This window comes from Canis aureus, chromosome 23 (assembly GCF_053574225.1).
Source record: "Canis aureus isolate CA01 chromosome 23, VMU_Caureus_v.1.0, whole genome shotgun sequence".
In the NCBI taxonomy this organism is placed as follows: domain Eukaryota; kingdom Metazoa; phylum Chordata; class Mammalia; order Carnivora; family Canidae; genus Canis; species Canis aureus.
Genome location: NC_135633.1, coordinates 42,308,526 through 42,328,509, shown reverse-complemented (window position 1 = coordinate 42,328,509; position 19,984 = coordinate 42,308,526).

The following is a 19,984-nucleotide window of genomic DNA, read 5'->3' as shown; positions in this document are numbered from 1 at the left end:
AAATTATCCAACTTTGCAGAGGATACCATAAAGTTTATTCTTTTCTGGATCTTGAAAAACTATTTATTGCTCCCAAAGTAAGGAAATACTCTCAAATGTACAGAGTGCTCTTTCATTCACACCATTATTGACTTTCCCAAAATGGATTCAAAGTAAAATAGCATTGAAAATAACTCTAAGGGGGGCACCTGGATGGCTCAGTCAGTTAAGCATCTGCCTTTGGCTCAGATCATGATCCCAGGGTCCTGGAATGGAGCCCCATATTGGGCTGCTTCTCCCTCTCCCTCTGTCCCTCCTCTTGCTCATGTTCTCTCTTTCTCTCTCTCTCTCTTTCTCTCTCTCTCTCTCAGATAAATGATTTTTTAAAAAGAACTCTAATGTCTAAATTCATTAAATAGCTTTATATGTAATTTTCCAATATAATTGCTTATTCAGGAAGTCAGTACTTTGTTTCCTGAATTTATGGATTGAAAAGTCAAGATACACAGTGTGACTCATGTGTGTTCACATAGGACACCATTTTGTAATCATTCAGCCAGATGGATTTTTGTATACAAAATACCTACTTTGTATTTCCTTCATAGGGGTTCAGTTGTGGGCTTTCTATTACCTCTTAATGAGGTATATTGACATCAGTGGAAGAATCAAATTATCCTCTTTGTTCCTGATTTCATAACTTTGTTATGCAGGTGAAACTATGTGTCCTTGTGAGTTAAGTGAGAATTAGCTATATGTATTTTCAGAATGAAAGAGGAGCTGGACACAATCCTGTAATTTCAGATTTGAAAGTACAAAATCATCTAAATGATAGAAAGACATTTCTTTTGCATTTTCTCATGAAGATATAATCACAAATGAAAACACTTTAATAAAGGGAAAACACACACCAAAATCAAGCATGTTAAAATACATCATTTTCATGCAACTACTTATCATCAGGTGTGTTATTAAAGTTGAATCATTGAATGTGAAAGTATTATGAAAAATACTCCGTGCAGATAGGCAGAAGTCACTTTAAAATATTTATGAATGGCTTTTCAGAAAACTTTGCTCAACATATCAAATAAGGAAACTTTATGCCAAGAAGAGTTTGTCATTTAGGAGGAAATCTTCCTATTCTTAGCTCTAAAATATATACTTAGATTGCCATCGATGAGAAATTATTTGCATACCAAATATGCTACTAAGCTCTAAAAATATGCCTATTGCCATTCTCAAAAAAATAAAGAATATTGTACTTGATTTTGCAAATATATTATATCATTTTAAATTGCTGGTTTTTGCAGTAGAAGATATAGTAGAAGAAGATGGCTTGGGAATAGCTCATTTTGTTTTTATGAAAGCTAAATTTGAGATAGAGAATTCCCCCAACCATGTAGATTCTAGATGAATATCAGCATCTAAATAGAAATCTGTTTCAAATGAATGTTAGATGGAGAATTACCTCATTTTTCTAAGAAAAAAAAAGATATAAGTAAGTCCCTGTTCTTTCATCATAAATATCTCTTTTAAGATTTATTTTTCTTATAGCTTTTCCTAACATTTATTTTGAGACAGATAGTCTTTTGGTTAACATATCTCAGGCAAGACATTTTACTGCCTCTCTTTCCTTTCACTCATTCCTCATATCCACAGATTCCACAACCATCAACCCAGGTGCTCAACCCAAAACAGGAAATGATCCTTGATTTCTCTCTTTTCCACCTCCCTTCCTCAGCAGATAACCTGGCAATTCTATCTCCAAAACACATTTTTCATTTACCCACCTCCTCTGTCTGTATCATACTACCCTTGTTCATATAATTGATACCTTTGTCCCAGATTATTAGTTAGTCTCTTGATCCATTGGCCTCCTAATGGGTCTCCCTCCTTTATACACCAGTGGCTAAAGTGCTTATTTAAAATATCTATTAGATCATATCATTGGCCTAAACTAATGTTTTGATGCTGAATTAGAATCAAAACCTAACCCCCTTACTGCAATCTTCTCAGACCCTGAGAGATCTAGTTTCTTCCTACCTCTTCAATGTCACCTTGGACCACTCACTAGCATTGGTCATTTTGGTCTTCTTGGAACATATCCACTTATTCTGCTTTAGGGTCTTTGATCTTGCTGTTATCTTTGCCTTTCCTGGGTATTTTTACTGCTGCTTCCTTCTGGTCATTCAGGTCTCAGGTCCTCAGTAAGGACCTTTACTGTCCCTTTCAGTATGTTTCCAACTCCCAACCCAGTTACTCTATCATAGCATCCCATTTTATTTTATTTCAAAGTATCTTTAGCTAAAAATTTTGTGTTTTTGAATTTATTTTATTGCTTACTCATTTGGGATTCTATTTATTGTTCTAGAATTTTAGCTTTATTTTGTTTACTCTTTTATCCTGTGGAACCACACTCAGAATAAAAGCTCAATATGCTCAATAAATATATAATTAAGTGTATCTGACCCCATAGAGGCAAACATATTTTTAAATGAGATGTTTGATTTCTTCTTTTATAGACCTTAACACCTAATTGCTGAATTAACTTTAGATATTAAAGTCTTCTTACAATGTTTATTTTTATACATTTTGGAATTTTATCCTTTCAAACTTTTTTCTCACCTGAAATCTTCAGTAGCTACAGCAACATATGTTTTTAAAAAATGCCTTTTTTTTACTTTATTTTTCTTTACTAATATTTTCTTGTTGACTATTGCTGAATCATTTAAACTACTCTTGCCACCTATCCACATGTAGATCTACCCCTGTACATTGTATTGCATGTACATGTTGGCCTTTGTTGCTCAATGATTATTCCTGTCCTAACATTAATATTATAATCCATAGACCTAACCTCCATTATATGATAGGAAATCTTCTTAAGAAAAATACTTCTATTTTATTCTGCTTCCCCCATATCTAGTACACAGTTAATCTGAGAATTGTGACAAGAAAGGATACTATGAGGGCACCTGAGTGGTTCAGTTGGTTGAGTGGCTAGCTTTTGACTTCAGCTCAGGTCATGATCTCAGGTTTCTGGGATTGACCCCCATGTGGGGCTCTGCACTCAGCAGAGAGTCTGGTTGAGCATCCTGTCTCTCCCTCTGCCCATCCTCCCACTCTCTCTCTCTAAAACAAATAAATCTTTTAAAAAATAAGAAGGGATACTATAAAGTATATGTCAATAAGTCTCAATTTGTGTCACAAGATTACACTGCCTATACAATGCTTCATTGCCTTCCTGGAAGATGTTCCTGGCATTGAGCCTAAGCAGACTTGAGCGGGGCTTAACCTGTTGAACTTCTCATTCTATAAGTCTGAAAATCTCATGATCATGCCAATGTTCTAGGTATATAAAATATTAGCTATGTTATGTGACACAAATCAAATGAACTTCAAAAGTTGTAAAATACTAACAAAGCTTGGTAAGCATTCAATGCTTATCATAGCTCTGAGAAGCTTAGGAAAGTAAAAAGTATTGGATTAGAGGTACAGTGAAATCCAGTCATCCCAAATATGATATTGTAAAAATAATATACATAGCTGTCTTCATAAATCTCTCCTGTTTTCAGACTCATGAAACTAGATCCTGTACTTCTTTTCTTTTCTTTTTTTTTTTTAACTGAGATCTCACAACTAGGTGTGATCTCAGCAGTGTCATAGACAAACTTAGACACAGTGGGTTAAAGTGATAGTGTTTCAGCCTTTTTTTTTCAATTTCCAAACCATTCTGCTTTTTATTTAGAGCACTTTGGTTAGTTTTATAAAAGCAACTCTCTCTTCTCTGTCCCTAAAAAGGGTCCAACTTTAAGAATCAATTGGCTGTCTCGTCAAAGTCCCTTAAAAAGGTAGGTGGACATAGAGATGCATCATTCACTCCTGCATTTATTAACTGCTTATAGTTTTTGCAAGCATGAACTTGATTATGAGATTCCTACTGTGTGCCAGAAAGGTATGTCATCTGCCCTCAGAAAGCAGTGGTCAATGAAGATGATAATCACTTACCCTGATGCAAGTTATGAAAGATGAAGGATAGTAATGTAAGGGTTCTTGTCCATTTGCTGTGGCCTTGTAATAATCTCACTGCTAGCTGGATAATTTTAGGGTCATGGAATTCTGGTGGCAATCTAATTATGTGATGGGGGTAAAAGGACCAAAAATAACTATTGCAGTTCATAGTTTAAACACTTATCTTACATATTTAATCTTTATAAAAGCGTGAGGTGGATATAATTATTATCTCCAAAATTAGCCAACAGATGCTAAGAGACTTACCATCACTCAGTTTATAAAACAGAGCCAAGAAGTCAAATCCTAATTTTAGAGTCTTAGATATACAGCTACAGTATATCTTTAGTATATAAAGCACACTGAGTGCATTTTTTTGTCCATTAGCATTTTACCTTTCTTTCCACTTCTGTGTTCAAATTTTCATGTAATTTTCCATTGACTTTCCCCAAAGATTACACACATTTTCTCTATGTATCAGTTGTTTGGAATAGTGTGCATTTTTTTTGTATTTTTTAAAAAGATTTTATTTATTCATGAGAGAAACAGAAAGAGAGACAGAAACACAGGAAGAGGGAGGAGAAACAGGCTGCATTCAGAGACCCCGATGTGGGACTTGATCCTGGGACTCTGGGATCATGCCCTGAGCCAAAGACAGACACTCAACCACTGAGCATCCAGGTGTCCTGAACAGTGAGCAATTTTTGACTGATGTTTTGTTTTAGAGAAGACTTGTCTCATCCTAAAGGTAGGGTTATATCCAGGTAAAAGCAAAAATATTATATGAGAAAGTGTTTAACTGTTCATACTTTATATATAACTTTTAGAATTTGAAGACCTATATATGTCTCCACTTTTAGATTTGGTGTAGATGATCATTCAAAATATAGAAGTCATTTCCTTTCCATACTTATGGATAAAAGCTAATAAACACATCTTCATTTTATTTTTTTCTTTCTTAAAAATTCACGAGTGTATGATGATATCAATAATGCTCTCTACTGCATGCTCAAGTACCTAGTACATTTCTTAGTACTTATCAATAGATATTTTTAAACTTTCAGTATTTCTGTGAAATAAGAATACATAAAAGTCTCTTTGTAAAAACTTATGACAAACTTATTTTAAGAATGACTAATACAGGGTACCTGGGTGTCTCAGTGGTTGAGTGTCTGCCTTTGACTCAGGTTGTGATCCCAGGGTTCTGGGATCGAGTACCACATCAGGCTTCCCATAGGGAGCCTGCTTCTCCCTCTGCCTATGTCTCTGCCACTCTCTATGTGTCTCTCATGAATAAATAAATAAAATCTTAAAAAAAAAAAAAGAATGATTATGGGGGCACCTACGTAGCTCAGTCAGTTAAGCATCTGCCCTCAGCTCGGATCATGATCTCAGGATCCTGGGATCAAGCCCCATGTCTGGCTCCCTGCTGAGCAGGGAATCTACTTCTCCCTCTCCCTCTGACCCTCCCTCCTGCGAGTGTTCTCACTGACTCTCTCTCTCTCAAATTAACTTTTAAAAAATATTAGAAAAAGAATGATTATGGCAAAAGTTGTAGAAAAACAGGGACGTCTGGGTAGCTCAGCGGTTGAGCATCTGCCTTTGGCTCAAGGCATGATCCCAGAGTCCCATGATCAAGTCCCACATCAGCTCCCCTCGAGGAGCCTACTTTTCCCTCTGCCTATGTCTCTGCCTCTCTGTGTGTTTCTCATGGATAAATAAATAAAATATATATATTTTTTAATTGTAGAAAAACAGAACACTTAGAATAACCACTTAGGATTGGCTGCTACACACTTTGAACTAAACATTTCTGATTTTACCCAAAAATGAAACGGAATGCTGACCATATTTGAATTTCAGTAATTTCTAAAGTTTATTCCAGGTGAGTTTGTACAACAAAGTGTAATCCCTAAATATCAATGGTATTAGCATTGGTTTTAAATTGGATGTTAATAGAACATAATGTCTAGAATATAGAAAATAGTGTATTTAATTTTTTTTTGCCTTCATAATTTGGTAGAAAAAATTTAGGTTGCTTTTCTTCTATGTAAAGAGAGCCCACACTTCTCTCTCTGCCCCAGAGTCATCACACTACAATCACCCAAAGGAAAATTTATATACTAACAATATTGGTGAAGCAGATATGTTTTCTGTTAAAGGATAATATAAATTCTTATAGTCAAAAGGTTATTTGTAAATAGTTTCGCCCCAAGAAATAGACTTCTCAGCAACTCAATTGTGATTTCTGATTCTACAAATCAAAATCTCATCAAAAGAAAACAATAATGAATATAGATTTATGGGCTAATTATTATCCTAGCAATGGGGGGAGGGGAGAAGCTACTACCTTCTTCTTCTTTGTTTAATGACTAGGAACTACAAAATCCCAGGATCCCCTGCTGAGGCTGGCTAATTTGCAGTTTGGAGCCTCGAGAGAAGATGACAGCTGCAGAGTGTGGAGGGAAAACCACCTTGCAACACAGTTTGTCAAGTTGCAGCCTCTGGCTCTGACCTAGGGCCAGTTTTCCTGGAGACATGATGAAGTGTGAAAAGTACTGGCAGGCATTTTAGACTAAAAAAAAAAAAAAAAAAGTTAGGCAGTAAGGGAAAATGGGGACCAGGAGAGATTAATATTTGTGAGGTTTATAGCAGAAAAGGCAAAGCAATAGGAAGTAAGGAAATCCCTGAAGGGAATTTCTTACAAGGCAGCAGATTAGAAACAGGATGGGCCTGAACAGGAAGCTTATTTTTCCAGCTGGAGCCTTCCCTGTAAACCTGAGGTAGATTTGGCAGTGGCAGACAAATGCCAAGCAAATTCAAAATCAAGAAATAATGGTAGAATTTACAGTCCCGGAAAATCTGGGGGTAAGAGTGGGAGGAAAGAAAAAGAGAGAGTGGGAGTGTCGGCGAAGCAGTGAGAGGGGGAAAAGATGAAACACGGTAGATTGTGCTGGCATTCTGAACCTGGAGAATTTTGGAAACAGACCAGAAGAACTTATCTGCTGGTGAATGCCGATTCTCAAGTTAGGAGAAAAGTTTGAGAAGACATAGTCTAGATATTTTCAAATTTTATAGCCACAGGAAATAAACTTCAAACAAATTCATATGCCAAATCCCTATGTGGATATAGAAGAGCTGATCTAATTTAAGAAGGGGCAGGCTTGGACCTGTATGCACTTGCCTCAACTCTTGCCTGGAAATTGTTGGGGCACTTACAGAATCTTTAAGCCTTTTCAAAATATTTTAAAACAACCCTGTCCAACCTATCTCTCCATTTATTTCTGGAGGAAACAGAGTACAGGTCTAAGGTCTCAGAGCCTGCAGAAGTGTATTTGCACACTGTCAGGCTCTGTCCCTGTTTCCTGTAGACCTGGGTTGTGAACTTTCATGATCTCTCTGCTGGAAATCCAAGTCCCCAAAACGACCTCACCCGAGAGTGGGTAATATTTACTCTCACTTCTTAATGAGGGACATGGCAGTGGATTGATGATGTCCATTTTCACTCTGATAAACAGAGGATGATTTTTTCCTCCTTAAAATTGACACTCACTGCAATGGTCAATAAGGCAGTGGTTGTCGACAATTAGGCTTCCTTTGCCCGCAGCTCCATCTCTCTTGTCGGTACCTTTTGCCCACAAGGGATTTCCCAACAGTTTTCCTCAGCTTCTCCAGCTTGTGCAAACTCCTTAAACGATCATTTCCGGTCACTGTCTTGTCCTCCTCAGCTTTTAGCAATGGCAGTTTCTACTGACATTACTCTTTGCTTCAGATGTTCAGATTTGCAGCTACTACTGGCTAGTCTAGTAGGTTAATGGTATCCCACCATCACTCAGTAACTGGTAAAGAAAAAAATTCTTGTACCCTGAGTATCACCTCTACAGTGTCTGAGCAATTCTGTGAAAGCTTTTAACCATAACCACCTTGCTGCCCAAGTCTTTGGATGCATGTATCAGAGAGCTATCTTTTTGCACTAGAAAAACGCATCTCTGTGGGTACACATATTGTCACATTTACGTTACTTCCCCTCCTTTGACCTTGCCTTGAAATTGAATTCAGAACTTATTGTTTTAAATTTGTTTTTAAAGAGGGATGATAAGGGGCAGAGGGAGAGGCAGACAAAAAGAATCTTAGGCAGGCTCTACCCCGGCACAGAGCCTGACTCGGGGCTCAATCCCACCACCTTGAGATCATGACCTGTCCTGAAATCAAGAATCTGATGCTTAACAGACTGAGCCACCCAGGTGCTCTGAATTCAGAGCTTATTGTCAGAAGTGCTGGGTGGGTGTTATCTCTTATACTTTCTAGAGATATGATCTCAAAAAAACCCATCAAATTTTAAAGAATCTCATGCTCCTCATCTGTTCAGATGGAAATAAATCCCAATGACCCCCTGAGTTACTGGAAGTCTTAAATAAGGTCAAATGAATGGGAAAATATTTTCAAAATTGTAAACTATTAAATGAATATAAAGGTTTGTATAACCATAGTCACAACAGCATCAATCCGTTTCCTCTGCCTAGGCATTCTTCCTCCTAAGGACCTCACTGTAACAAAAACCCATTTCTTGAGAGAAGATGTTTAAGCAGTGGAAATTAGTTTAGCAGTATCTAAACTTTAAACCTTTTTTAAAAAAATATTTTATTTATTTATTCATGAGAGACACAGAGAGAGAGAGAGAGAGAGAGAGAGAGAGGCAGAGACACAGGCAGAGGGAGAAGCAGGCTCCATGCAGGGACCCCGACATGGGACTCAATCCCGGGTCTCCAGGATCATGCCCCGGGGCTGAAGTGGTGCCAAACCACTGAGCCACCCAGGCTGCCCAATATATACTATATTTTTATATTAAAGTAAGTAGACAAAAGAAAATGCTATTAAGAAAATCAAAAGAGGGGCATCTAGGTGGCTCAGTCTGTTAAGTATCTGTCTGCCTTTGGCTCAGGTCATGATCTGAGGGTCCTGGGATTGAGTTCCCAGTCGAGTTGGGTTCCCTGCTCAGCAGGAAGCCTGTTTTTCTCTCTCCCTCTGCCCTTCTCCCCTGCTTATGCTATCTCTCAAATAAATAAAATCTTTTTTAAAAAAAGAAAATCAGAAGAAAGATTAAAGGGTGTTATGCTAAGTGAAATAAATCAGGCAAAGACAGACAAATACCATATGATTTCACCCATATAAGGAATCTAAAGAATGAAACAAACAAGCAAAAAGAAGAAACAGACCCATTAATACAGAAAACAATCTGATGGTTATCAGAAAGAAGGATTGTAGGGAAGTAGGCAAAATCGATGAAGGGGAGTGGGTGATACAGACTTCCAGTTATGGAGTGAATAAGTCATGGGTCTGAAAGGTACAGTATAGGGAATATAGTCAATGATATTATAATAGTGTTAAATGGGTACAGATGATAACTACACTTGTGAGCACAGCATAATGTAGCTATAGTTTTTTTGAATCACTATATTGTACAGCTGAAACTAATGTAACATTGTATGTCAACTATATGTCTCTTTAAAAAAAAAGAAAAATCTTAAAGAAGGGAAAATACAGTACTATTAAAAAATCCTTGTGTAAGTGGACCCTTACAGTTCAAACCTATGTTGTTTAAGGGTCAACTGTGGTTTATTTCCTTGTCTATATATCCTTTTGTACCTCCTTGACTCTTTTCAGTGGTGTATCCTCACTTCTTTTTTTTTTTTAAAGATTTTATTTATTTATTCATGAGAGACACAAAAAGAGAGAGAGGCAGAGACACAGGCAGAGGGAGAAGCAGGCTCCATGCAGAGATCCCAATGCAGGTCTTGATCCCAGGACTCGATCCCGGGACTCCCGGATCACGCCCTGAGCCAAAGGCAGGTGCTAAACTGCTGAGCCACCCAGGGATCCCCTGTATCCTCACTTCTTAGCATAGTACTTAATCATTTGAATTCAAGAAAGAATCAGGATTCTAACGATTGTTAGTCTGGTCAAATAATTTCCTGCAAAGGATTTGTAAATTTGGAAAATAATAGATATGATGAAGATAAAATGGCATATCTAATACCTGCCATAATATTTCTTTAAAAAATAAAGATTATGGGGACTCTTGGGTGGCTCAGTGGTTGAGCATCTGCCTTTGGCTTAGGTCGTGATCCCAGGCCCTGGGATCAAGACCCAATTTGGGGTCCCTGCAGGGATCCTGCTTCTCTCTGCTTATGTCTTCTGCCTCTCTCTCTCTGTGTCTCTCATGAATAATAACATCTTTTAAAAAAAGGATAAAGATCATAAATTAATGAATGGTTTTTATTAAAGTCATGATTTTGGAATTACCTTTTAGAAAAATAGCCCTCTGTTTCTATTCCTATTTCACCTTGAAAAAAACGGTGTAAAGCACTTTTTCCTTCTTAAAAATGTAAGCTACCAAGGGAATAAAGATAGTACTGTGTCTATTCTAAATTTGGGTAGATTGAGATAAGAGATTTAAAATATTAAAAAAAGCTATAGTGTTTATCCATTTTTAAAGTTGTTTTTTCCTATGTATTTTACAATCCAGGGTTCCTAAAACAAGAAAGGCAGTTAACAAAAGGATATTATTATTGAGCAATGGCAGAATAAGGGTTCTTAAGCCATTGAGACATATTTTCCTAGAGAGGAAATCATATTATGAGAAAAAATGAAATTGTGCATTAGTCAAGGCAATGTTAATTAAAATTGGGGAAATAGTATCAACAATTCAGTCTTGGATATTACTTAATCATAAGGAAGAAAAACAATATGGATAGTGTGAAGTAAATATGAGATCTTCTTGACATCTAATTACTCACCTTCTCAATTTCCTTTTCCACAAATGACAGTACATTTTCTGTCATAGTCTAATTTAACAAGAAACCAGGTCTAAAATACATCTTGGACTAAAACCGATCTATGGGAGTCAAAGTGGAAGACAGGAAGAGGAAGGGTTAGATTATAAAGACTAAAAATTGCTTTTCAGAGATGATATGCATTTAGTAGAGCATAAAATGAATTTGATCTGAGTTGAGAATTCAAAACGTAAGAGCTTTAAGAGATTGTTAAAAATCCCAGTGCCTACGTTTAAGAAATCTATTTTCCACCTTAGAGATTTAGAAAATAAAAACTACATGTCAGTAGAGGACTGAGGATAGGGCTTTTTGGCTTCTGGAAAGTCTTGAATGAATCACTTAGTGTCATATGAGAAATAGGTGTTATTCCTATAAAATCCATCATACTATAAAAGCAAAGCACTGCAAAGGACCTTTAAAAGTCAACTTAAGCATCCCCCTGTCTGCACACATGCCAATTTGAAAATTATTCCAGACTGGTTTTATAAGACCTTAATAAATATTTCCTTATTCCATTAGTAATCTGGTATAGTACTTAACAGTTTCACTGTCAGAAAAGTCTTCCTAATATATCGTTTAAATCCCTTTTGCTTGAGTTTTAGTCTTATCTCTTTTCCTTTTCTTTTCTTTCTTTTTCCTTCCTTCCTTCCTTCCTTCCTTCCTTCCTTCCTTCCTTCCTTCCTTCCTTCCTTCCTCCTTCCTCTTCCTTTTCCTTTCCTTCCTACCTTCAATTTTTTAATTTAGTTCTCTATAGAGATAGACAACAGTTAGTCATCGTACACTGTCTTTATCTTATATATAATTGTCACTAGTCATTTCTCTTTGGTTGAATAATCTCAATTATTCAAAATTTCAGTTATTCTTTTAGACCTTTTTGAAAGGTCTATTTTTTTCTTACCTAGATATTAGTTTCTGTTCTTCACTCCCCTTACACTGTGTCAAAGATTCCCTTTTTACTTTATTATTTGAGTTAATGAGTTAAAGCAGACTGTAGTTTTTCATACAGAATTTGATCAGTGACTAAATGTAAGCATCTCAACTGTCTCTCAGTTTTAGTACGCAAATACTGTAGTGTTGAAAAATTGGAAAACAAGCAAAAGAAAAATTCACTCAAATTCCACTATTCAGTGGTTATAATTGTAAATATTTTGCTGTATTTTCTCTGGAGTGCTTCTAATTTGAATTACGTATGCTTTATATATTATGATTGTTTTCCCATATCAATGAAATTACATCTTAGAAGTAGTATTATGTGTTGCAGAATTATTTCCCACATCAATTTGAATAGAGTAGGAAAGCAGATGTAGAAACACACAAGCAACCGGATTACAGTGTACAAAGTTCTATAGTAAAGATGTGATAAAATTCTAGTGAAAGGAAGCAGGACTTTTATTCTTAATAACAGTGTAGAAAGAACAGGGAAGATTCCACATGATGTTTTAGTGACTATTGGAGGGTGAGTAGAATTCCTTTCACAAAAAATGTGAGACACTAAATAGAGGCAAAAAAAGAATCATGTGTAGGCATTAAAGTATGAGAGAATCCTATGTTCGGATATAGCAGCGGATATCCCACTAGAAATGCAAAGGCTTGAGAGAAGCTTTGAACAGGGGGAGCTATTTATCTTTTCTCACCTTTTCACTTCTACATTGAATAAAAATCCAGACCACATTGGCGTTGATTAAACTAGGATTAGACCCCAGGTCATGGCTTTTGTCTCCTCCTTTAGTGCATGAGGGATTGTACGATTCTTTGTGAGCATGAAGTTGATACTGAGGCTATCACAGAGGACACTGAGTGATAAAATTAAATTAAAAAAAAATTTTGTTTTATATAGCCCGAGTTCAAAGAACAGTAAATTATAGAGAGATTATTTCAATCTCAGTCTTCTCTACTTATGTGGTCTGCCAAAAATACTAAAATTTGAAGGAAGGTGGTCAAAAGGTACAAACTTCCAGTTACAGGGTAACTAAGTAGTAGAAATGTAACAAACAACACAATGATTATAGTTAATACCGCTATATGAAATATAGGGACATTCTTAGGAGAGTTGGTTCTAGGAGTTCTTTCCCATAGCAAAGAATTTTTTTTTTCTTTTGATTGTATCTCTAGGGGATGATGGATGTTAACTACTGTGGTAATCATTTCACAATATATTTAATCATGTACTATCATGCTATACACCTAAAACATACACATTGATGTATATCAATTATTTCTCAATGAAACTAGAAAAAATACTGAAATTCCCTGAATCTTAGGGGCCTTATCCAGTAAATGGGGGTAAAATAAGACTTCCTTATAGTGGGGCTATGAAAATTGAGATGTACACGATGATCTTATGAGAAAGTCCAATTGGTTCTCTTCAACTCTAACAATATAAAGAATTGTTGATTCTTTATCCTATCTTTCTACATTATGTCCAAGTTCTTTGCCCAACTAACTAGGAATTTATACGTGTCCCTGGTATTTCATAAAGCAATATTGCAGGGAGGTAGTTAAAAGAGTTTTAGTAGGTTTTGCTTCTCACAAAATACCTGTACATCTTATTGATAAATTATCTAAGTATTTTTAACTTGGATAATCTTATAAGGACTAGTCTAGCTATAAGTTCTTTTTCTTAATGGCTTTATTGAGACATAATTCATATGGAACATTGTGTAAGCTTAAAGTGTGGAACGTGATGATTTGATATTTTGATACACATACATCAGAGAATGATCACCTAATAAATTTAGCTAACACCCGCATCCCATCACATATTTACCACTTTTTTTATATATGTTGAGAATATTCAAGATGTACTCTTTTAGTAACTTCCAGGTATGTGATAATAGTGTTATCAACTATAGTCACCATGCTATATATGTAGATCTTATGAACTTATCGTGTAACTGGAAGTTTGTACCCTTCCACCAACATCTCCCCATTTTCTATTACCCCTAGTCTCTGACAGCCACCATTCTACTGTTTCTGTGAATATTTAAGACATGAGGACTAGATGTCAAACACATTTAAGTAGGATAGTTTTATCCATCACTACCTCAATTTTTTTTTTTTTTCTGTTTGGTGTCAGGTGCTATATCTCAAGTTTTCTCTTCTAACATTCTTACAGTTTATCTTCCTCTCAAAGCCTCTTTTTGATTAAATACTTTCTGAAAACCTGCTGAAGCCTCTTTTTGATTAAATACTTTCTGAAAACCTGCTGGAATAACACTTCTATTTATATGTATTCAATATGCTTTCACAAAGGATGCTTTATTGCTACTCACTTGCATGTTGTCATATGGATCTAACAGAAAAGAATAGATCTACTAATGGAGCTGAATATGTAAGAATATGTTTATTCTGAGTGCATTACCATGTTTCCCTATAGAAAGACCACAGTAGAAAAACTGTGCTACCTGCTGGAAATTAGAAAGCTGAGAGATGCAAGTGGATGGTAGAGGCCACTATTTAATGACTACCTACTCAATACCACATTGTTCTGGATTATTTATATGCATCTGATTATCTAATTCTCCCAACTGACTTGAGGCAGAGTTCTTAATATGAAAATTCAGAGATGTGAAACATTGAAAAATAGGCCTAGAGTCAGACAGCAAAATAAAACAGGACCAAATATGGCAAGATTTACTTTTGTGGGTCCTTTCTAGAAGAAGTTGAGTCCATAATAAAAGGAGAGTATATAATGTAAATATAGAAGTTAAAGTGGAGAGGCAGGACACTTCTCCAAGTAACTCTCAGTAGCATTATAAATTTCTCTGCTAGTCTCACTGAGAAAGACCTACTCACCCAGATTGGGAGCTTCCATATATCTGGTCTGTTGCTCTGGAGCTTTAACACTCTTAGAAGACATGGTAATTGTTTAAAAGACTGTTTTCCACATGTATTTTCAGAAACTCTGTGCTCCTGGTCATTAGACTCAGTCTGGCAGAAAGCATATACCAGGATAAATGTAAAATGTGTCTAAAGATAAACTACTGTTTGGGTTACAGGGCTCTTTGCTGCCTAGCTCAGTACTAAATTTGAAAAGTCACTTTCTAGTTTCCCATCTAAGCTGCTACTTGCAGATTTTAGCTGTAAAAATTGACATCAACTTTCCATTATCACGCTCAGAACAAAGAAAAGTAGTGTATTTTTTTTTTTTTTTTTTTTTTATGATTGGAATGTCTGGGAAATAGCCATCTCATTGATACTGTAGCAGAGCTGATCCGTATCTCCTCTGTGTTGCAAATGCATTTGTTCTAGCAAGTGAATAATGAAAAATAAATTACTCTTTCAATGCAAAACTGCCTGAGACTTGAACTCATGTGTTAAGAGCCTTTCATCATGTTTAAAGATATCTATCTAGTGGAAGTTAATATAACATTGAGCTCTATTCATTTTTTCAACTCATGTGAATTACATCTTAAGACAACAAGGTTGTTCCTGCCTTACTTACTTTCCAAAAGAACCAATTTGAAAGTGAAAACTATATCACACTGACTATTATGTTTTGAAATTTTATGATATATACTTTGCAATTTGGTATTGGTATTACAATAGGGCCTAACCTATGCATATGGAAAAGATAAGTATGAACACACCATTAAAAATGAGTCTTTAGGTCATCTGTATAAAAGCTAGAAGTACTCTGCCTTTTGAAAATGAATACAGTTACATTCTAAACTATGTACTCCCTCTACTTCCTTAAAAATACTAACGCTACTGCTATATAATCATAACACTAAAATGGAAAATTAAAAAAAAAAACACTATTGAACTGTTCTAAAATAATACAATCAGGAGTGCCTGGGTAGCTCAGTTGGTTAAGCGTCTGACCCTTGATTCTGGCTCAGGTCATGAGATTGAGCCCCATGTTGGGTTCTGTTTGCTGAGTGTGGAGCCTGGGTAAGATTCTCTCTCCCCCTCTCCCTCTGCCCTCCACTCACGCATGCTCTTTCTTTTTCTGTCTCTAAAAATAAAATAAAACAAAATCATATAGAGAACTTTCTCATGTGATAACTAATTTTTTGTCCTTCATCTTTCCTGTCATCCATTCCAAATGCTCTGCTTTAGAGCTCCATGCATGTATATAAACATACACATACACATATATATCTGTCCTCCTAAAATCTTCTACTAACTGAGTTTTCATAATTGCAGAATTCTAGAATTAAGACCATTTTTGTTTACTTGTTTGTCGGTCTTTCTTTGTGGAGTGTTTCTGAAAGCACTGAACGTTTCTTGTGTTCTCTCTATTGTTCTTGTGTTCTCTATTGTTATGATGTGTAACATTCCTACATGGAAGAACCATGATGAGGTTACTTATATAAAGTCATATGTCCCCGGTGGCGCAGCGGTTTAGCGCCGCCTGCAGCCCGGGGTGTGATCCTGGAGACCCGGGATCGAGTCCCACGTCGGCTTCCTGCATGGAGCCTGCTTCTCTGCCTCTCTCTTCCCTCTCTCTGAATAAATAAATAAATAAATCTTAAAAAAAAAAAATAAAGTCATATGTCATGTTAGTAGCAGATTTGGAACTCAAAATATCTTTTGACCCCCTACTTACATATTGTTTCATTTTGTGATACCTCCTTTACGGTGTATCATTTGTGTAGCTGATGTGATATTCAAGCAATTCACACAAGGCAGCTCTTATACCATATACGGATGCCCTCACCAACAAAACCATACCTCACACAGTAGTATAAAGGTTTTCCCTCTGAGTCCATAGTCCCCCAACCCATCAAAATAACTATGATCCTCAAAATAAGTTATAGAGATTATCACAATAATATGTAAAAAGAGCACATTTTGTTTTTATTCTGAGTGCATTACAGAGTGATCTTATTTCTATCCAGTGGAGAATGGATGTTCCCTTTCTCTTTTTTTTTCCTGGTACACAACTAAATCTAGCCATCTCTAGAAGCTCATGGCCTCCCGGCAACTGTCCAAAGTTCAATCCTAAAAGTGACTCTATCTTTCAAGTGTACATTATTTATAGTTTATTTTTTTTAAGAATCATTGTTTTTTATTTTTGAGAGTATGAGCATGGGGGAGGGAGAGAAGCAGACTCCCTGCTGAGCAAAGAGCCCTATGAGAGCTCCATATCACCACCTGAGATCATTACCTGAGCTGAAATTAAGAGTCAGAGCTTAACTGATTGAGTCACCCAGGCACCCCAAATTTATTTTTATTGTTTGCACTACTCTTCCTTCTGTTTCTTTTTTTTTTCTTTTTTAAAGATTTTTATTTATTTATTCATGAGAGACAGAGAAAGGCAGACATAGGCAGAGGGAGAAATAGGCTTCCTGTGGGGAGCCTGATGCAGCACTTGATTCTAGGACCGCAAGATCATGATCTGAGCCAAAGGCAGATGCTCAACCACTGAGCCACTCAGGTGCCCCCCACTAAGCCACCCAGATGCCCCTCTTTTGTTTCTAATTGTGAATCTACCAACTTATAAAATGCAAAACTGAAAAATAAATGCTTAAGAAGTACTGTAAATACACTGTGTAGAGCCTACAATGGCTTACTGTTCTATGTAGACATTCATGGCTTAAGTCAGAAAAACTGAGTTTCTTTTTTAGCTGAAGACTCGTATCTCTTTCCTCAGTCTTTTTTTTTTCTTTGTCTCTTCCATCAAACATTTCAGGAATAAAAGTGGTGCTTCACAATTAGTTTTGTTCTACTGCGAGTCTGCAGGGTTACCTTTAAGGCTTTACTTCTACAAATCTCACGTTGTATACTAATATGATTATATTTTAGGTACAAAGCCAATTTTTTAGGATTTCTATAAGAACCAACCAAAATATTCTCCTTTATGTTACTCCTTTATTTTTTTTTTCTTTCCCACATAGATTAATTCTTATGTTTATTTTTGTAGTAGGATCTTTCCTGTCAGGGCAAATCAAAGGTTTACCTTACTTGTGCAGATGATGAGGGTATGTGGGCTCCTGGGAGATAGGGCAGACAGAGGCTAAGGGGAGACCACAAGATGAAGGGCATCTTGTCTGATTTCCTGCTGTAAGATACAGGTGAATATAAATGCCAATGACTCTGAGGGAGTGTGGTTCCCAGACATGGGTGGAATGAAGTTCAGGGTAGTGCAGGGGGCTGTGGGGAGTACAGACTTCAGAGCCAGCTCACTACTGTGCCCCTCTACCCCCAAACAGTGCTGGGTCCCTCTTCTCAGCTACTGAATGCTGCATCCCAAGGGAAGAGGAACTTAAATAAGCCTTGAGTAGGAGCCAAGTTGTCTAAACTTACCCTCTGTGCCCAGTGGAAGTGATGACACAGTTTGGCTTTCCGTGAAGAGTATACCCATTGGGAACCTAGCTCCTAAATAGGGGAAACCTAGGAGCAAGGAGAAAGAAACATGGAGTTTGGGGACTTGGTCCATTCCTACTACAGGGGAGAACACCCAAACACCCGGGCCTTCCAATAGCAGCCTGCGCCCTGTGTGGCCCAACTTCCTCCCCGCCACCACAACTGGGGGCCTCTGCTAAGGCCTGGGGGCCAGAGGCTGTGAACAAGGCCCAGTTGAGGCTGCTCGACCCCTGTGGCAGCACCAGATCCAGGCAGAGGTCACCCTGCTTCCCTTCAGAGAACACAGGCTGTAGCCCAGAAGGTGCAGTGCTCCAGGACACAGCTCTGCCCACGGTGGATGGAGGCAAAGGGCCAGGCCTGTGCCAGACCTGCCGGGTGGTACTGATTGAATCTCTCAGGCCTCCTGGTGCATGCCTCACCCATGTCAGTAGGTGATGTTGTAGATGCAGGCCTTCAGCTGTGGCGTGAAGCTCAGGAAGGGCAGCGGCTTGTGCTTGGCAACTTTGGCAATACACACTTGGCTACAGTGCACCATGGCAGGTAGGCGTTGAACGGGTCCATGTTGCACGGGAAGATGGAGTGCACAGGTTGCTCACGGCCATGTTACAGCTTGAACATAACAAAAATTCAAAGTCTATATGTTACACAGAAAACCTGTCTTGGGTAGCCGTAAGCCTCTAGATCAGTTTTTCTTCCTTTTCCTTCTAGTTAGACCTCTATATTCCCCTTTATCCTTCCTTTACAACTCAAATCTGAACAGTCAACTCATTCCTTGGTTTCTTTCTTATCCCTGGTTTTCCTCTTGGAAAATCGCTTGACTCAATTCAATTATTCAACCACCATTTGGTAAACATGCAGCCCTAGTTTTATCATATACTGAGAGTGAACCCATCTATTCCCAGAGCCTCTCAGTAACCAAGCTCATGTGATTGCTATATGAAACCAGATTGTCAGTTCCATTAATTTACCCTCATACATAACCATAACAAAATCTGGGATATTCCTGTCTGAAATAAAGATATCCTAAGCCAAAAATTAACTACAAAATCATTTGATGAACTAGAATGAGAACAAGAAAACTGGGTCAAAGTTAAGTGGCATCTGGCAAAATTTAAATAGTATAGTATAGTGCAGAGGCTCTCAGATTCTGCTGTCAAATCCCAGCCTGAACAATTACTAGCTGGGAAGCCTTAGACAAATTTTTTTAACTTCTGTAAACCTTAATGTGCTTATTAGCAAAATGGGGATGGTGATAGTAGCTTGCTTCATATTAAATAATGCAGCATATGAAATATTTAGAATAATATCTAACCTATAGCAAGTATGATCCTGTTTGTGCAGCCTCACAGTGAGAATGGTGGGCTCATCATAGTTAAAAACTTAACTAAGGTGACTTCTTTCCTAGACACTGACTGTGTATAGGCATTGGCCATGCCATTATTTGTCACCATGCCTCCCCTTTTATCTTGTCCAGAGCCGACCAATAATCTTTGTAAGTTAGGCATTGTTTTCTTTAAATCTGTGTTGGATATGTTAGTCAGTTTTTGCATGCCCATGAAACATTCTGCCTCCTGAAGGTTATCTTGCACATCTGCTGTGAGCTACACAGCACTAGGTTTTACAGTTTAACTTTTAAGGCATGGCTATATTCCCCAACTTCATCCTCATTTGGAAGGCTTGTTATACCTCTGTGTATAAAACCCAGTGCTCTCATGGTGACAACATTTGGATAAAGTCATGCAGTGTCAGTACAGGCTTTAAAAAAAAGACAAAAAGCTGCAGGAAAAAACACTGCCACAGAGGCTAGAGAAAATGCGTTTCAGATCAGCAAACCAACCAGAGTTGGCATCTCC